Source organism: Tachypleus tridentatus, chromosome 6 (genome assembly GCF_004210375.1).
Source record: "Tachypleus tridentatus isolate NWPU-2018 chromosome 6, ASM421037v1, whole genome shotgun sequence".
Lineage (NCBI taxonomy): Eukaryota > Metazoa > Arthropoda > Merostomata > Xiphosura > Limulidae > Tachypleus > Tachypleus tridentatus.
The window spans coordinates 143410833-143428645 of NC_134830.1; the positions used below are offsets into that span (position 1 = coordinate 143410833).

Sequence of the window (17813 nt, forward strand, 5' to 3'; positions counted from 1 at the left end):
TCGGTCTTGTTTCAATTGATCATTCATTACAAAAACTATATTCATGTTAGGTGTTGATTAAATTAGAAAAGTTTCTGAAACTTTTCTAAAAGTAAACATGCATACACAAAAAAACCTTTAAAGTGAGGTTTAACATTCATCATTCGTTTAACTGGAAACCCATTTCACCATACAGACTGTTTTGATCTTAAATAACTCTACAACAAAACCTAGAGCTATCCTAATTAACCACATGATTTCAATGCTCTAGAATTTGAGGCAAGTGAAAGTAAAGATAATTGGAGTACCAATATCAAGTAGCCTAAGACCTGGATACTAGAGCAGATAGCCTTTACTGGCCCCAGAACCAGTCCAGAGCTAAACGCAAGATGCAAAAGGTGCTCATAAATGTAGTCAAATGACCCCAATGAAATTTCTGATAGATCTACAACTTAAGGAAAAGATCAGAGATGATGAAGTGTAGAAATGAAAGCCAACTTCTTTAATGTCATTAGGGCCACCAACTGGCCAGAGAACACTCAATTGATTCAATAATTTAGTTTCTCAAGAATTTATTTTGGGGGTTATCTGATTTACTTCTACACATGACTTTGGCTCCAAGGAAAGTGAGGTCAGTTACATTTTTAACCACATGTGCACAAGATACTATATACACACTCCACTCATGTTTTTTCAGCAGAGCTCATTCAAAGTTAAATAACTTCAAATTTAACTTGCTTCAAATAACACAAAAATTGTCTTGTAACTTACAGATGTACACATTCCTACGGTTGCTAACGTTCTGGCATCTGGAGACCAAGCACAAGAGTTCACAGATTTTCCATTCATCTTTAATGTCTTAAACATATTTCCATCATCATTCAGATCCCAGAACTTTATGGTTGCATCCTGTGATGCAGAGGCCAGAATGAGACTCCCATTGGGGGGCAAAAGCAAGATTTGTTACAACACTTCTATGATCCATAAGCTCCAAAATTAGATGACCTGAAAATATTGAAATATAAAAGAATATACATCACAAAAGAGATATTACAGTTAATAGACATGTAGGTTTTCCTATTTTATCACATTGTCTTTTGTTGAACTTTATTTCTAATTAGGTTTACAGAACAAATCTAAGAGGAAAATTTTATTTAACCAAACAGTACATTTTTATAGATATTGCTTCTTGTCCCATTAATTACGTTTATTCATGTTAAAAAACCATCCAGTTTAGCTGGATCAACAAATTGTAGGTGTGATCAGAATCAAATCAGAGTTTCTCATTTGAATATCAGTAGTTTGTCAAACATTGTACCATATCTAACAAATAAGCTTATATACAGAATATGCATACAACTGCTAAAACTTGGCATTTACAGAGGATTTATTGACAATCTTGACAATATGATATTTAACTGAACTTCATCTATACATCAATCATTTTTAAATCATCTTTGAAAACATTGCACAGGAAATCCTTTCAGACTTCACATTCAATTACAATTAAAAATTTTTCTTGAGTTCTCCCATTAAAAAAAACATTTGTTTAGTTTATTTTGAATTTTACACAAATCTACATGAGGGCTAGATGCACCAAATATACCTAATACAGCAGTGAAAAAAGTAGAGGGAGAGCAACTACTCTTTCACCCATGAATAGTGAGATTGACCATCACATTATATTACCCTCATGGCTCAGAGGGCAAGTATGTTCGTTGAGATGGAGATTCGAACCTGCAACAATGAAATTGTGAGTAAAGTACCCCAACCACCTGGCCTACCTACATGAAATATTGTATGAAAATCACAAATGTCAGATTTTACCCTTTTATTTGTGTGTGTGTGTCTTACCAGTGAAAATATCCCAGGTTCGAATGCGACCATTGTTAAGACCAGTAGCAAGAATGAGGTCCTTTGAAACACTGAAATGAGTCCAGAATGCTTTTGATAATAAATGTTTCTTATCTGAAGTAGCAGACCCAAAAGCCACTGACCTCACCAGACACCCACAATCAATAGTGATGGTCTTATGTGACAGTTTATGTCCGTCCTTGTCCGTGTCATCTGTCGAAGCTCTGTAGAAATAATTATAGGAAAATTAAATATATTTTATCAATAAGTAGTTCACCAAAACTTAAGAAATGTTTAATATTTCAAAAACTCTAAGTGGAAAATAATGTTAGAATCATAAAATCAAATATAACCGAGACAATTTCGATTTTGTAATGATTTTTTTTTAATTAACGAGTACAAATGTATTTATTTGCATGAATATATTTGAGGTTCCCCCCCCCCACACGTATAATGTTTTCTTACTTTCTCATTCAAGATACTCTTTTCTTGTTGTTAATAGGGTTTTCTTAGAATCGTTTGGTTTGTTTTGAATTTTCACACAGAGCTCCACAAGAGCTGTCATCCCTAATTTAGCAGCAGCAGACTAGCTGGAAAGCAGCTAGTTATCACCACCCACTGTCATTATTATAACAACTCCACAAACGAAACGGCAAACATGTTTGATGTGATAGGGATTCAAACATGCAACCTTCAGATTGTTGTTGCTGTTACAAAAGTATCTGTTGTTGTAATAAGAACCCCTTCTATTAAGGTAGATAGGATTTGTGAGTTCACTACTATCAGTGAAATTTTAAAGTTATATTCAATACTGTATACAACAATATACGTTTTGTACGTACATTTCTACTGTGTATTTCCCAGTTGCCAACTAATGAGTGTTGGATAAACGCTCATCACACGCTCAGAGCTACTTTCACTGGGATTAAACTCAGTAATTTTAAATTACTCGCAATTTACTTGAACATTGTTAGAAAGTCAGATATTTAAAAACTGGGTCATAAATTTAGTCTTAGAGAATTGCGTCGCCGATTTCTTATTTACATAAAACGTCTACTTATGGCATATGAAAACAAGTCAAACTCGCAAATATAAACTGCAGTAAAACATACACTCAAATTTTCGTTTTCTGTCTATCAACATAGATTGCGAAGCAAGGTTATTTATCATTATAAACATCTGTCACTTTTCACCACATTAATTAAAATATAGTTAAAGCTATACTTCGGGTGTCATCACGAAAAGGCACAAATGCATTTCAGTTGAAATACTTTAAAGGGGAAGTCCAATGGTGTTGCAAGATTCCGAGCCACAATCAAGGTTTTTGACATTATGTAACTTTTGGTGCGAAAGTCCAATGGTACAATAGACTTCGCGAACTCAGCCAAGACAATGGCTAACATCAAATTTTCAAGGACAACTTTAAATAGGATTCGTGGTGTGGTGATAAGTAACCAATGTGTTTCGAGTTATTTTTAGTGTCATACTTGTGCAGTAAAGTGCAGTTCGTAATCTTTGATGAAAAATTTAAAAAATACAGCAACAAAAAACGAAAAACCACCGAGCCGAACCTAAATCAATTATAAGGTATTTATTTCTCAGTCATTGGAAGCGGCACAAAAACGTCGTATAATTAGTTTTTTTTTTTTAAATTGCGTCTGAAGACTTATTTCCGGTACTGTATCTGCGTGAGGAGCTGCACGTGCACATTGCCAAAGCGACTCACGTGGCTTTCGGTTACTATGGTTGACATCTAGCCAGTCGTTCATGCATCAGTGACTAAAGTTGTACCTTTTGTTAAAGTTTGAAACATGAACTAACCCTACGTTCTCTGTGGTATAACTCATTCAAGTGTTACACAAGATTCAACGAGTGTGTTTGCCACCAGTTGTGTAATATCCACGCGTCACAATTTTTTATTACATTTAGTGTTTTTAAAAAGTGTAACGTCTAAGATATTCCACATTTACAAAATACACCAGGAAGAAAAACGATCTATCTTGGCAACAGACCTCACTTGATACCAATTTGAAACTCTCAGCCATCCAAACACACCTAACATTTCATGGGTGCAGAGTTCTAAAACTCTGCAGCATACACTACTGTCACCTAGGGGCGCTTTTCTTTGAATCTCACGAAATGAACTATTACAGTTAAAGACAGGCTGACCCACCCCATCCTTTACCTTATGAAATTTCTTTATATCGATTCTAAATTTTATTATTACTTCAGATAATACTGGAGAATGTCTAAAAATCAACCTAAAATCACTGACGAATTAGTACACGAGTTTGCAAATGGTTTTCTATCGAATCAGAGTTGACAACTGTACAAATCTGAGTTAGGTTCTCTGTTGTACTTGTCACGACTGTTCGAGCAACTCCAATAGTGCAGCAATGCATGTACAGTTAATATGGTGGACGAAATATTAATAACAATGTCCAGCTGACATGTAGGCTAATATATTTCCTATAATCATTTGATATGCTGGTACATTTTTGGGTTACCCTGTGTATGTGGGTTTATTCACTGGCGAAATATCTATTGGTAACTTGTACTGTTAAAATCAATATGATGAAGAGTTACCTATTGTAACATGCTACATTTATCAATTCGTTATTTGTACCGTCATAAAATAAAGACGAGGCTGTACGTTTAGAGTACGGAGGTTGAGTTTGGTCATGTTTTATGGTACAGAGGTTACTTTGGGCTATATTTACAGTGCACATGTAACTGTTGAAACGTATGACAAAAATAGATTTACGCAGCTTGTGAAAAACAAGCGTTATCAGAAACAGATATACCAATTACACACTTAAACATGTCGAAATACCACCACGGGGGGGAATATTAACTTTGTTTCTACACAAACGTAAATATCTGATAAATGGAAGAAAGCAACACTGTTACTTGTACTTCTTGTAGTATACATATGTAGCGTTGTTGCTGGGCTCAGAATTCTTGTACAGTAGGTGTTTGACTTGCTTGTGGTAAATTCAGATAAACGAACAGCATGCTGTACATTAGTTAAACGCATGTATAATAAATTCTTCATACTACAGAGTATAAGGATATCAAATACTGTATGGTTTTCTTCTTGTCAAAAGACCACTTAGGCCTATTCAATTACTTTAGAATTTAAATTTACAAGCCAAACTATCTTTCACTATTTCTATCGCATTTATAATTTTGTGTCTAATTCACTTACAATTTTGATGTGATTTACGCGCAGTCCTACACTGCTCTTTCAGTAATAGTTTGTTCTTTCTTCAAAATATCCTCTCTTCCTTTTATCAAAGGTTACTCAGGCTGATTCAGTTACTTTAGAAACACGCTTTGACGGAATAATTTATTATTTATTATTATTCTATCATTTATTATTATTAGTCTTTCTCTAACGTTAAACGTTACACACACACACACACACACACACAACTTCCAATAATCGTCTGCTTTCAACTCTCTTACAATAAAAAACAATCAACACTTATAAAACACACACAAAATTAATTAATATCCACACTAAGCAGTCTTAAACGATAACTCTTGGGCTATTCTTTAATAACAAACAAAAGGTTTTGTCAAGTTAAGACTCTCCCACAGCTAAAAGGCTGAGCGTTTTCAGTGACTAGATTGTATCCCGCGACTTGTAGATTGTGACTCGATCGTTCTAACCGCCACTTTAATTTCAGTTTTCAACAATAAAGTGAATAATGTTTAGTTTATTTATACGGATGAGATTTTGCTGAATGTTATGTCAAAAGAACGCGTTTCAACCCACGTAATAACAACAAATGCGAATTCACATCTCCTACTTCAAGGTCTGGTTTGTTTGTAACTAGACACAAATCTACATAACGGGTTATCTGTGTTATCACGGGTATCGAAACCTACTTTTTAGAGTTAAGTCTGCAGACATACCTCTGTGCCACTGGCGGAAAGAACATACAAGTTCTACAAATAAAAGTTGAACAAGTGCCATGTAACTAAAGAAAGACCTAATTCACCTATAAATTACATCTAAATAAGTTTGTTTTTTGAATTTCGAGAAAGTCATACGAGGGCTATCTGCGCTAACCATCCATAATTCAGCAGTTTAAGACTAGAGGAAAGGTAACTAATCACGAACCACCGCCAAATCTTGAGCTACTCTTTTTACCAACGAATAGTGGGATTGACCGTCACAATATAACGCTTCCACGACTTAAAGGGGGTACATATTTGATGGGACGGGGATTCGAGTCCATGATCCTCAGATAACGAAGAGAGCGCCCTAACCACATAGCCACGCAGGGGCCGAGTTTGTCAAATCACTCGTTTTAATACAAGGACCCCTACCCTAATCCTAACAACAAATTAACTGTTATTACAGTTACAACTTTATTAGTATTATTGTTACAAACTCTTAATAATTAGAACAAATCTAGGATCATTAGGGCATGCACTCGAGGAAAGGGGTTGCACACCTACATCTCACTTTGGCCCACCAAAGTTCATTTTTCCTAAACGTTTAGAAAAATTGCTAAGAAAAGTCAACAAAAGCTCCAACCCCACACCCACTCAAAGGGAGAGGAGCAGAGTCCGGGTCAAAGCCCCTCATTGTGTTATGTGAATAAACAAATCTCTTGCACACTATTATTAAAACAAGAATTATCGTAATTCTAGCACACAGGAAATCACGTGCATGTGACAACACACTTGGAGAAGGTCAAAGTCAGACGTGTAGGAACTTTGGGTTAGGAGTGCTCACCCGAACTATTTTATAGTTAGAGTCGATTTGCGTCTACTTTCAGAAATGCTGTCACCAAGAATTATTTTTACGTTGTTGCAATGGGTGTGAAAATACGACGCAAATCAGAGGTAAAAACACCGGCGAAATTAATGTGAAAATATGCAGTATAGTGACCAAATTACCCGACCTTTTATTTTCTAACCTCGATCTCTTAAGCCTTTCAGCTGTCTGGTCGAAAAATTAATTTCACAACCTTTATCCGTCCATAGTGAATCTATATACTTTGCAGACAGAAAATCAAGTAGAATAAATAATAAATCTAAATTTTCAGAAGGGGTGTTACAGACTAGAGTTCCCTCCCTCCCCTTTTTCTGACGTAAATACAGTTAATTAGACAAATGAAATAAAATTTTCCTTTATTCTTACAACAGTGACTTAAGTACTGTGAAGTTCAGCTGAGCCATGACCATAAATACACCTACAAGACAACATGCTGCAAAAGTTGTCTGGAAATGAATATTGAATGTACAACAAAACTAGCCTTTAAAACTCCAGATGCTACGTTAACATTTCAACAGTATTAAGGTACATTTTTCAAACTCGAGTAATGACTCGAAAATACCGCGAGTTAAGAGGATTTAATTAAAAAAACATCTAGGCTGCTAGAGTTCAACAGCATACTTTGATATTCATGTAAAAACTAAGCAGCCTACGATTCAACACCTACTGAGTCAGCATGTTAAACACCTATCAAATTACACAAGTCCATCAAGATCAGGGAAGTGGTCTCAGTCATTCTAGAGACCGAGGAAAATTCAGTAAATTGGGCCATATAATAAGAAAACTGAAGTAAATTTGAAAACAATTGTAAGCTCTCTTCCACGCATGGGGGCCCAAGCAACTGTCCAATAGGTGAGACAACCCACGTTCGAAATAATGTCTTTATGCAAATTATTCCATTGCCACGTTATACCCAGACAGAAATGTCAGATGTTCTTAATGGGCGATTGCTTGAGGTCTTTTTTGTTCTGGCGCTAACAATAACAAAAAGCCAAAGTTTCCGTTGATATGAAACTGCAAATTCAGAATTAACCCGCGGTTTCTTTACATTGATTTCGTCAATCTTCACCAAGTTCTATTTTATTACGTAAATTAAAATATACTCACAAGTCTCAGCACTATGCCATTTACACAAGTTGTATAATTTCACTTTAGCGTAATGAACGATTAGACTTCTGGGGTTTAGTAACATGTGCATTTGGCAAATAAAATTAAAACGCCAATCACGGTTCCTTTTTGTCTGCTATGTAATATGATAAATTATTCATTTCACGTACACTCAACTTGTGCACATGTACCTTTCATTCGTGCAACCTACCGTATTACACATGTAAAAACTTAAATGAAAAACAACTGATAAAGTAAATATTTCTTTACATAAACGTTTTGGAATCAATATTCAACTCGTCCTGTACAGAATAAGAAAATAATTACATTTTCGAGACGTTTTTTCTTACATTAGTTCAATAACAAGTTCACAAAATATTAAACATTTTAGATTTTAAACGCGTAAACTAAATGCAAACAACAAAAAACAAGAGAACAGAAAGTAGTGGCAGGGCGAGTTAAAATAAGTTTTAGGGAGTTCAGGTTGTTACGAGCAAGGTGAATTTAATGATTAAGGCAGATTTTTTTTTTTTTTTTAGCAGTTCCAAATCGATACACCAGTGGCTGAGATTTTACTCTAATTTAAATTTATATTGTGATAGCTATTCAGTTTCCGATTTCATATAGCAGTTACAAAGAGTTGAATGCAAAGTATCAATATCCCAGGACACTCTACGTGATTGTAGAAACGTAAAACTAGATGGCTACTAGTTTTGCCAACGTAGGTGGCCCTTACGAGAACCAAGAGTGATCATATACAATCCAAGGACACAGTTATTTTTATTCGAATAAATGACATTTTCATAAGCTTTTTCTTTTAGCTTTAATTTTGTAAACTATTATGTTAATAGAATGTGTGCATCCTTACATCACACATTCACTTTCTATGCTAGGCCTTCACTGGCCGTCTTAAGTGCTTCTTACCTAAGATGCGTAGATGATACTTAGATTAAAAACGTTTTAAATCCAGTCGCAACACGTTACGTTTTGTTTTTTTTAAACAAAAGACTATTGAAAACAATGATAACCATAAATCTATACTTCTCTGGGTGTCAATTTTAACAGAGGCTGATTTTCCACTAAACTGAATCAATCAATTTTGGTCTGTATAAAACTTACAAATAACTGTATAGTTATTTATTCTCGTAAGGTATTAAGATTCGTTTCTCTGCCAAACAACTGAGAATATATAATTTACAGTTTGGTAAAGAACTTACTGAAATACATTATTAATTCAAAAATGCAATAAAAAGCAACTTTAACCGTGGTCACGTTTAGCTCTAAACAAAAACATTTACATCCATAGTACTATGGGTCAAAAGGTTAAAAATAAAAACACAGAACTTTATACATTAATAATTATTGTTGTTGCGTTTTAAGGATTAATTAGCGCAAAGTGTTTGTGTTTGGTGTTTCGACCTCAGAACAACATAAATGGAATATATCAGAACAGTATCTGTAACTACAGCGACATTTACCGGTATGGCCAGGTGGTTAAGGCACTCGACTCGTAATTTGAGGGTCGCGGGTTCTAATCCCCGTCACACCAAACATGCTTGCACTCTCAGCCGTGGGGGCGTTATAATGTGACGTTCATCCCAATATTTCTTGGTAAAATAGTAGTCCAAGAGTTGGCGGTGGGTGGTGATGACTAACTGCCTTTCCTCTAGTATGACACTACTAAATTAGAGATGGTAGCGCAAATAGCCCTTGGGTAGCTTTGTGCGAAATTTAAAACAACCCAAACTTTACAGGTTACATATTTAGCAGCCTAGAAGTTCTAGCGTCTTACGTGATACGTCTTGGAATATGATCTACCAATATTTCACGTGTTTAGATGTGTATATCGGATCTGTAATTAATTGTCTTCACCAGGGGATTCGCTTGGATAGGGAGGGAGCTATAGCAGTCTCTGTTGGACATTTCTACTGTGCTGTCCCTACCAGGAGTATCTAAACCCAGTCTAACGGTTGGGACCCTCAAACTTGCAGCTGATCTACATCAACCAAGTTTCACACTTCGCACCTATACAACCTTGAGGCAGTGTGTAGTAAAAATACATTAGTTAAACATGGCAAAAAGCCAACCATTTTCCAACTAGATTCCAGAAAGAAAAAAGAAAAAGGGGGTGGGGTTAAAAGTTTATGGGGGGGTTTAATGCATATCATACATTAAGAAACCACGGTTATAATTAGAAATCCATACATAGTTTATTTTATGACGTAAAACAAACGTATAATTTGTTTTTGCACCAATAGTTCTCAAACTATCCTGAATTACGATTCATCATCCAACTGCGTAAGTAGAGATTTTTGCTGACTAAATGTTAAATTAGACGTGAGGGAGGGGAAGGATTGTAAATGTTCTAACCTACATCTCAGTAAAGCCTATGGAGTCTCATATTATACATTTATTTTGCTTTTACAAAACTTACCAAAAACCCACAGTTTTACAAATATGAAAATAAAACGGTTGTTATATATCATCTTTACTGTTCTGACTCAGAATTTAAAGACCGCTGTTTTAGGTTGTTTTTTTGGGTTTTTTTTGTAATATATTTGGAGGATTTGGCGTTATAGAATACAAAGTCCGGGTTAGTTTCTTCGAAGCTATTAAACTAACGGTCAGTTGACCAATTAAAACGATTACCTCCACTGTCAAAAATAGACTGAATTTTTTTTTTTTTTAATTCTGGACGCAACGTTTTTAGAGGAATCGAGCTCGATCAGTTAATTCAATCAATTTGCTCATTGCACACAGTTTTAACGCATTCCAGTGTTACATATTTATGGTAAATTGTTTTCAAATCGTTACAGATACTAGATTTCAGTCCGTTGTTTGGGTAATATTTTTCTTTTGCAGCTAAGAATAATTTAAAAGATACACCGAAAACATGAAACCAAAAATATTGTATTTTTCGTAGTTCTTTAGAAAAGTTTTTCATGTAAGCCTAATATTCCATTAATTTTTTCAACCAAGTAAACGTATAATTTGTTTTTAAATAGTTTTCTTTGCAAATACTCATGCCCAAATCTCGCACACAGCGTTATTTTCTCTACTGTAAAAATCAAACAAACTGTCCTTCACTCATGACGTTCCAAGTTGGGCATTGACTCCTACTCAGTGGGCTGCAGAAGAGTCTTCACTAAGATATCGATAGAGGTCACTGTACCTCTTACACTTGGCTAGTCAACGTTAACATTTCGACAAGTATCTAGTGGTGGAGCGGAAAATATCAGGAAAGTGCAATGCCAGACAGAACACACTTTAAATACCATGTGTGAAACTTCCCAAATAACGAATTGCTGTTTAATACGTATGGTTTATTCTACATGTAACAAAGCGTAAAACTATGTTTAGGGTCTGAAGCTTAGAATCAGATTTCTTCAGATTCAATACACATGTTAGAACTACATAAACGTTAATTAAGGCTAGAACAAAGGCCTACAAACAGAAAGATATTCGTTAAATTACATACAGCGTGCTCATAAATTACTGAACTAGTTTCTTAATTGGATAGAATAGGGACAACTCGCGGCAAACGGTCATAGTTCTTGGTATTGGTAAACTCGTGTCTAAAGTATTTATCCACCTACCTTACTGGGACAAATGGGCTGAGCAAACTCATCCATTATTCCAAATTACTTATAACACCTACCCTATGGATGATTCGTACAGAACCCACCCATAAGGATTCAAACTGAACCACCCTGAAAACTACATCATGTTTGGGTGAACTTCCAGTTGCATCTTAAATCCCCTTAGCAAGGCATTATGCCATATAGATGAGGGCATTATTCCAACCATCATGAGCTCACCCATCACCTCTGTTCCATCTAACTCCAAAACTTTTGAGAGATCGTGGAGAAACAAAACACACAATGTGAATTAATGTAGGATAGTGACACAAATAGAGAATTATCATCTTTTCATCCACAAACAACACCACTGTTTCATTAGACCACAACTGTTTAGTAACTAATGTATTTCTTAATGTCTTCAATTAGTAAAACAATGATTGAGGATCTTCTTGTATAAGAAGACATTATAGAAACAATAAACTAACTCAAGTCACAAATAAAACCCAATGTTTATTGATAGAAATTGAAAATTAAGTTATAGCTGGTTAAAGGAGACAATGTAGAAATGCCATCATTACAATAAGCACCAATCTGAGATGAAAGCCTTTTCAATACATACAAAAATAAATACGTTCAAAGATTAAAACAGGCAGCAAACACACCTTACACAATGTACATGCATTTCCTGTAACTCCATATTGCTTGTGACCAAACTGTCACATGCTCATTAGTACACTTAAAATTAAATAAAGCTTTATGAACAAAATACAAATATAGAAAAAAGAACGTACGACCGGTTAAGCATAACATTGGTAACATATACACTGAGAAAAAACAATTCTGTACTGGCTGATAGACGATGAAAAGACATATTGAAAGATACACGTAACTGATGAAAAACTTACCTGATTCCTGGCTTCGGAAGAACTAGCTGTGCCAAGACCTCAGACAACTGTGGCCTAAACGTAGCAAGGATGAACAAAAAAAAGATGTCACAGTTTAACTCACCTGTTTGTTGGATAACCTATTTCAATTCTTATCTAATTTTACTATTAAAACTATAAGGGACTGACACAAAGTAGGTTACGGAATTTAAAAAAAAAGAAGGGGGAATCCCATGATTTACAGCTTTGTTATTTGATACAGATGTGCATGTTATGACCTTAAAACCATACTTGATTGTCAAACAACATCAGGAACTCATTAACGTCTTGAATAACACCCTTCTTACACCAATCCAGCAAAAACAACATTTATCAATGCAAGTGGCTGTTTTGGTATTGCTGTCTCATGGCCTCCCTTGCCTGTTTAAACAAGCAGAGCATATCAATAATGTGATGCAACTTGTACTGACACGTCTTAGAAGTAAAGAGTTATGTTTCAAGGCCATCTTTCAGTATTAATACATATGCCTCTGTACCAAATGATGAGCTGTAGGCCATATAATTTATACACAAGAACGTGTCAGTCCCATATGCAGTTAGGTATTCTATAATGATGCAAATTTTGTTAACAAAACCTACAAGATAAATACAACGTGAAAGTATCAAATATTTTAGGTTGGTAAATGTTAGTATTAAACTATCTGTCCATGAAAAACATTCTAATAAATAAATCAAATGTCATATTTGTTTATAAAATTGAAACAAATAGCAACACAGAACCAAGAGGACAATTATTTCTCTCACAGAGTTGTGTGGGGAGAGCAGACACTCTGAGGACATTTTTTGAAAGAAAATTTTTCTATCTGGGGCAATAATTACTTTTAAACACAATACAAAAACAAATCGAAATAATTAGTACAGAACAACTTCCTCAGCTTTAAATGAAAACATTTTGTAATAAAGAATGTATTAATGAAATGCCTACAAATTAAGAATCTAATTTCCCACACAACTCAAAATAATATTTAAGTATCCTTTACATCATGTTCACCTAACATCTGCTAACCTATACTATGTTAATATTCTAACACCATAATGTCAAACTCTCTTGAGTTCTGTTAGTACATATTGAACCAAGATTTTAACCATGAAGTCATGCTTTAAGTTATGTTAGTTATACCACTGTGTTTAGAGTTAATTGTGGCAACTAAATAGAAGTTGTAACTACATGAGAGTCTTACAGTATCTTACACTAATGTTTATATCCAAAAAAAAAATCATTTTGTTTGTTAGATACATTTACAATTGTAGACAAGAGTATGAAATTTGATCTTCATAAATCTGACATTCCACAGAGTGCTTTTTGCTGGAAGTATTAGTACACATGCAAATCATCAATTGTTTTAATTTAGTTCTGCCAAGACCATGCTTTTTCAGTCACTAATTCTTTCTTTAACAAGGTAATCAAAAATCTTGCTTACCAAGATTCATTTTTACTTTGTATCAAGTTGCAAACAAACAACAAAATAAAATTGTTGATCATATGAAAACAACAACAAAAGTGAACAGAGAGATAACTTACAAAGTAGACTTGCATCTGTTCCAAGGAACCAGAGTGACTAGACGATTCCCACAAGACCAAGCAAAATATGATTCATCGGGTGCAAAAGCACACTGCCATGTTTCCCAATCATTGGGGTGATAGTTCTCATTCACTTCAGATGGCTTTAACTGAGCTAATAATTTTGCTGTAGCTATAAGATAAAAAACAGTTGAAATATAATGGGTTTACAAAAGGTATTGACAATATCAATTTAAACAACAAAATAAATTAAAAACTTCATTTTCCAATTAAGGTAAAACAAAGAAACAAGGTTGGAGACATGTTCAAGAAAAAAAACTAATCTAATATTAAAAAGTACATACCTCTGCATTTGAAATATAATAGAGGTCAATATACATTAGTTTATTATCAAGAAAATTCAGACATACAGAGTCCATCTTTCAGTATGCTGAGCAAAGGTTTGTTGAAAGATTACTAGATTAATTACCAAAGTTAACATGCAGTGCTAACAACTAGACTGGATAAACTGTGTTAATCACTTCAGACATCTGAATATTAGAGATAATGTCTGGTATTAGTACATGTTTAAACATGCACTCATAAAATTTGTACCTTATTTAATTCAAAGAACAAGAGTGAGAAAAAACTCATAGCATATGATGTATCCCATACTAATAAAACATTTCTTCCACTACTGCCATTTGCCATGTCAGCTGAAATGTCATCTATAATCAGGTTATGCAACTGAACTAATTATCAAATTATTTACTAACCAGATCTTGAGATAAAAATTAATAACATGACATTATTTATTTCAAACAGTTTTATGTTTGTTTTATTTGGAAGAATTAACTTTACTATCACTGACTAGAAGTTATGACACAAGCTAGTGTGCAGGCTGGGTCATACAGTTACAGCATTATGAGAGAAAAATTATGTTATGGACCCATTCCTTAGTGACATTGACCATGTATATGAGATTTAAGCCACTAAGATGAGATGATTTAGTAACTATGTCAAGGATTGTTCATTATCAAGCATGGCTTAGATTTGAGAAACCATTTAACACAATTTCCTCAAGTTCTTGTGAAGTTATCATGTCAAGTTTAAAAAACAAAACTACAAAAATGTTCATGAATTAACAAACATTTGATACGTGAATACTGTGGTCCATGATTTTGTTTAGATACTCAAAATATCAGATGTATGCAAGACAGCACTAAAAGGTTCCAATGAATTACAGACACACAGTGACCTAAATATAACTATAGAAAGCTTTCTCTTGTTTAATTATGACAAAGATTTTATAAGGTAGAAAAAAAGTTTAAACTTATCGAGACAAGGTTAATCAGTATAGAAAAAATATGTTTTTGTTTTTTAGTCATTAAAAAACTAAACTAACACATACAAATAGCATGACTTGTATGGAAACACTGTTCAACCATTTGAACTGAGACCAATGATATTTAAGAAAATTATCTATACTTTTACCAAATATTGAAAAAAAACCTGATGGGTTTACTTATGTATGCTACCATCAGGTATTTAACATTTTAAAATTACCTATTAGCTTACTTAAAACATCCATTAGTGTTCAGATAAAGAAAACAAAAACTTTCAACCTCTAAATTGTAATAAGTGCACTTATGTGAAAGGTATGTAACCATCTAACAAACAGCCCTTAATTAAAATGGTTTTAATTTGAAAAAAGAAAGTAAAAAAACTTAAATCTTATGAACCAAATTCAATATTTTATATTACAAAAAAGGGAAATAAAACTACTTACATATTTCATCTCTTGTTTTATTCTTGAAACTTGCCATTAAATGGATAAATGAATTGCAGTGGTAGGCGTTTTTTTCTCTTATATTATAATGTATCTGAAAGGTAAGCATTGGATATAAACTTTGAAATATCCTTGAAAGTATTTTGAAATATGGTTAGGTTTGAAATCTAATTTAGAAGTTTTAAGGTTTAGTTCTGCACTGATGCCATAGGCTACAGTTATTTACAAATTTTAAGAGTTCAGATCTTAGCTTATTCTTAAGATATTTGTCTGAAAAACAGTGGTAGACTCAAACACTTGTTACATTATTTCAGAGGGATGGGAAATTAAAAATTTTTCAAAGCAAATTTGTTAAACACTTTGGGAAAAAAAAAGACCTTTACTCTCCAAATAGTAACCATTTTAAATGTTCTTATATTAATAGCCCTGATGGTAAACTGAAGATTGTTCTTCTAATTTTAGTACAGTTTAGAACACTAACCTCTCAGGAATCAAATTACAAATAGTAATAATTTATTTTCATAATCTTTACAAAGTTTCTTCAGTTATACTGATGCCTCAGCTAAAAGTCTGAACAAATTTTATGGCTTTTTTTTGTCACTAACTACTGTATCAAGAAAACTAGCAGTTACTTTTAAACTTATTCATTCATAAGTTTCTAACTGTAAATTTGACACAGACTTTAAAATAAAGTAACAAAAAACAGAAAACAATCCATAGACGTATTTATAAACTCTAAAGTTTTATCAAGTCTATACAAGCACAATCTTAAAAAATTTATAAAATCTATTTGTAATCCAAGATAAAGTAAGAAACCCAAGATTGAATGATGCCTAACCAGAGCTCAGTACTAAGAAACTAACTCTTTAGACTTGCATTCAATATTCCTGCAGATTCAGCCTAAAATCCTAGTTGCTCTACCATGACTAACAACTACTTAATGGCTTAAAGAGAGGCTAACTGATCACATCAAAATCTTTGCTTCTGTAACAATATTTAGTTCACTTCCATCAAAAACAGAATCAACTTAAATTAGAGTAGCCTAGATGCATTTCTTTTCTCTTGGCATCATTAAATTTCATTTTTCCATTATCTAACACAATCAATAAATCAGTAAAAGGTCTTTGTAAATCAACCATCTTCTTCATGGTCAACAATACCCAAAATGTTAATGTAAGCAGCAAACCTGACTATTGTTGACCATTCTGCTATAAGCATCATTAATGTATATATAAAAAGTCCCAGCACAGACTTTAGGTATCTCATCTAAAATAATCCAGTTTGTATCTTTTGAAATTTGTCTAAGGGTTGGTGTAATTCCCAAAAACAATTGCCAACATAATGACAAGTTTTAAATATAATTATAGGTTTATATCTCTCTTTAACGCATACTTTTATTAACTCAAGATTTGGGATCCAGGCCAATACCCCTTTATGATAATTGTTTCTACTTTGATGTTTCAAAATCACCAACTGGGGATTCAGGGCACGTTCAAACAGAACTGGGGTCCAAGTCTAAATGTAGTATTTCAGAGCAGTATACTGTGATTTATAAATGCAATGGTAAAAAATATTCTTTGTAGTTAAAATAATATCAATGTCTTCAACATAAATAATATATATTAATGCATTGAACTTTAGAAAAATGAAAGTTTTTTTTTTTTTCACGTTACCATATGTGGTAACACATTAACAATAACAATGAAACTGAATATATTCCATTAAACTATTAGCCCTACACCATACAACAGCATCCACGAAAACATTTTAAAACAGTTATCCAAAACTAATTTACTATCACTACATAGTATCGCATTTGTATTACAGTAGGGCTGCCACTAGCGAAGGAATCTTGGGGGTTGAACCCCATAAAATGCCGTTATCACCCAGTAAAAAGGCCAAGAATGGAGTGACAAAATTTAAATTGTCGCACTACTGGTACTAGAAAGCACGATACCATATAATATATGTGAAATGTTAACCTAAAGACAGTGCTAATATTGTGACTGTAATACTTAAAATAGATACTGTTTAGCCACTGTTTCAAGTTAAAATGGTATCGGCAGTATTGCAGGTTAGTACTAGTAACTATCACAGCATCCTTTTCAATTTCCAATTACCAACTGCATACAATAATAACGAAATGAATAACTTACTTTTTATCCTGAAAAATCTTCTATCACCAAACTCAAAGCCTCGGCAACAAACTATTCACAGTACACCCAGTCTGTTCCTACTATTACTATTCGTAGAACCGCACCGTAAT

At 33.6% G+C, this 17813-nt stretch overlaps 1 pseudogene across 1 annotated transcript in view; it reads right to left on the reverse strand.

Moving 5' to 3' along the window:
- LOC143253920 (WD repeat and SOCS box-containing protein 1-like) overlaps positions 1–17432 on the reverse strand; it is a 31103-nt pseudogene extending 13671 nt beyond the window's left edge. Inside the window, exons 1-6 of the transcript XR_013029893.1 lie at positions 17373–17432; positions 15548–15641; positions 13780–13951; positions 12219–12272; positions 1834–2057; positions 751–984 (exon numbers count right to left, since the gene is read on the reverse strand). The product of XR_013029893.1 is annotated as a WD repeat and SOCS box-containing protein 1-like (transcript). The remainder of the gene's footprint in view (positions 1–750; positions 985–1833; positions 2058–12218; positions 12273–13779; positions 13952–15547; positions 15642–17372) is intronic.
- Between the last annotated feature and the right edge of the window lie 381 nt (positions 17433–17813).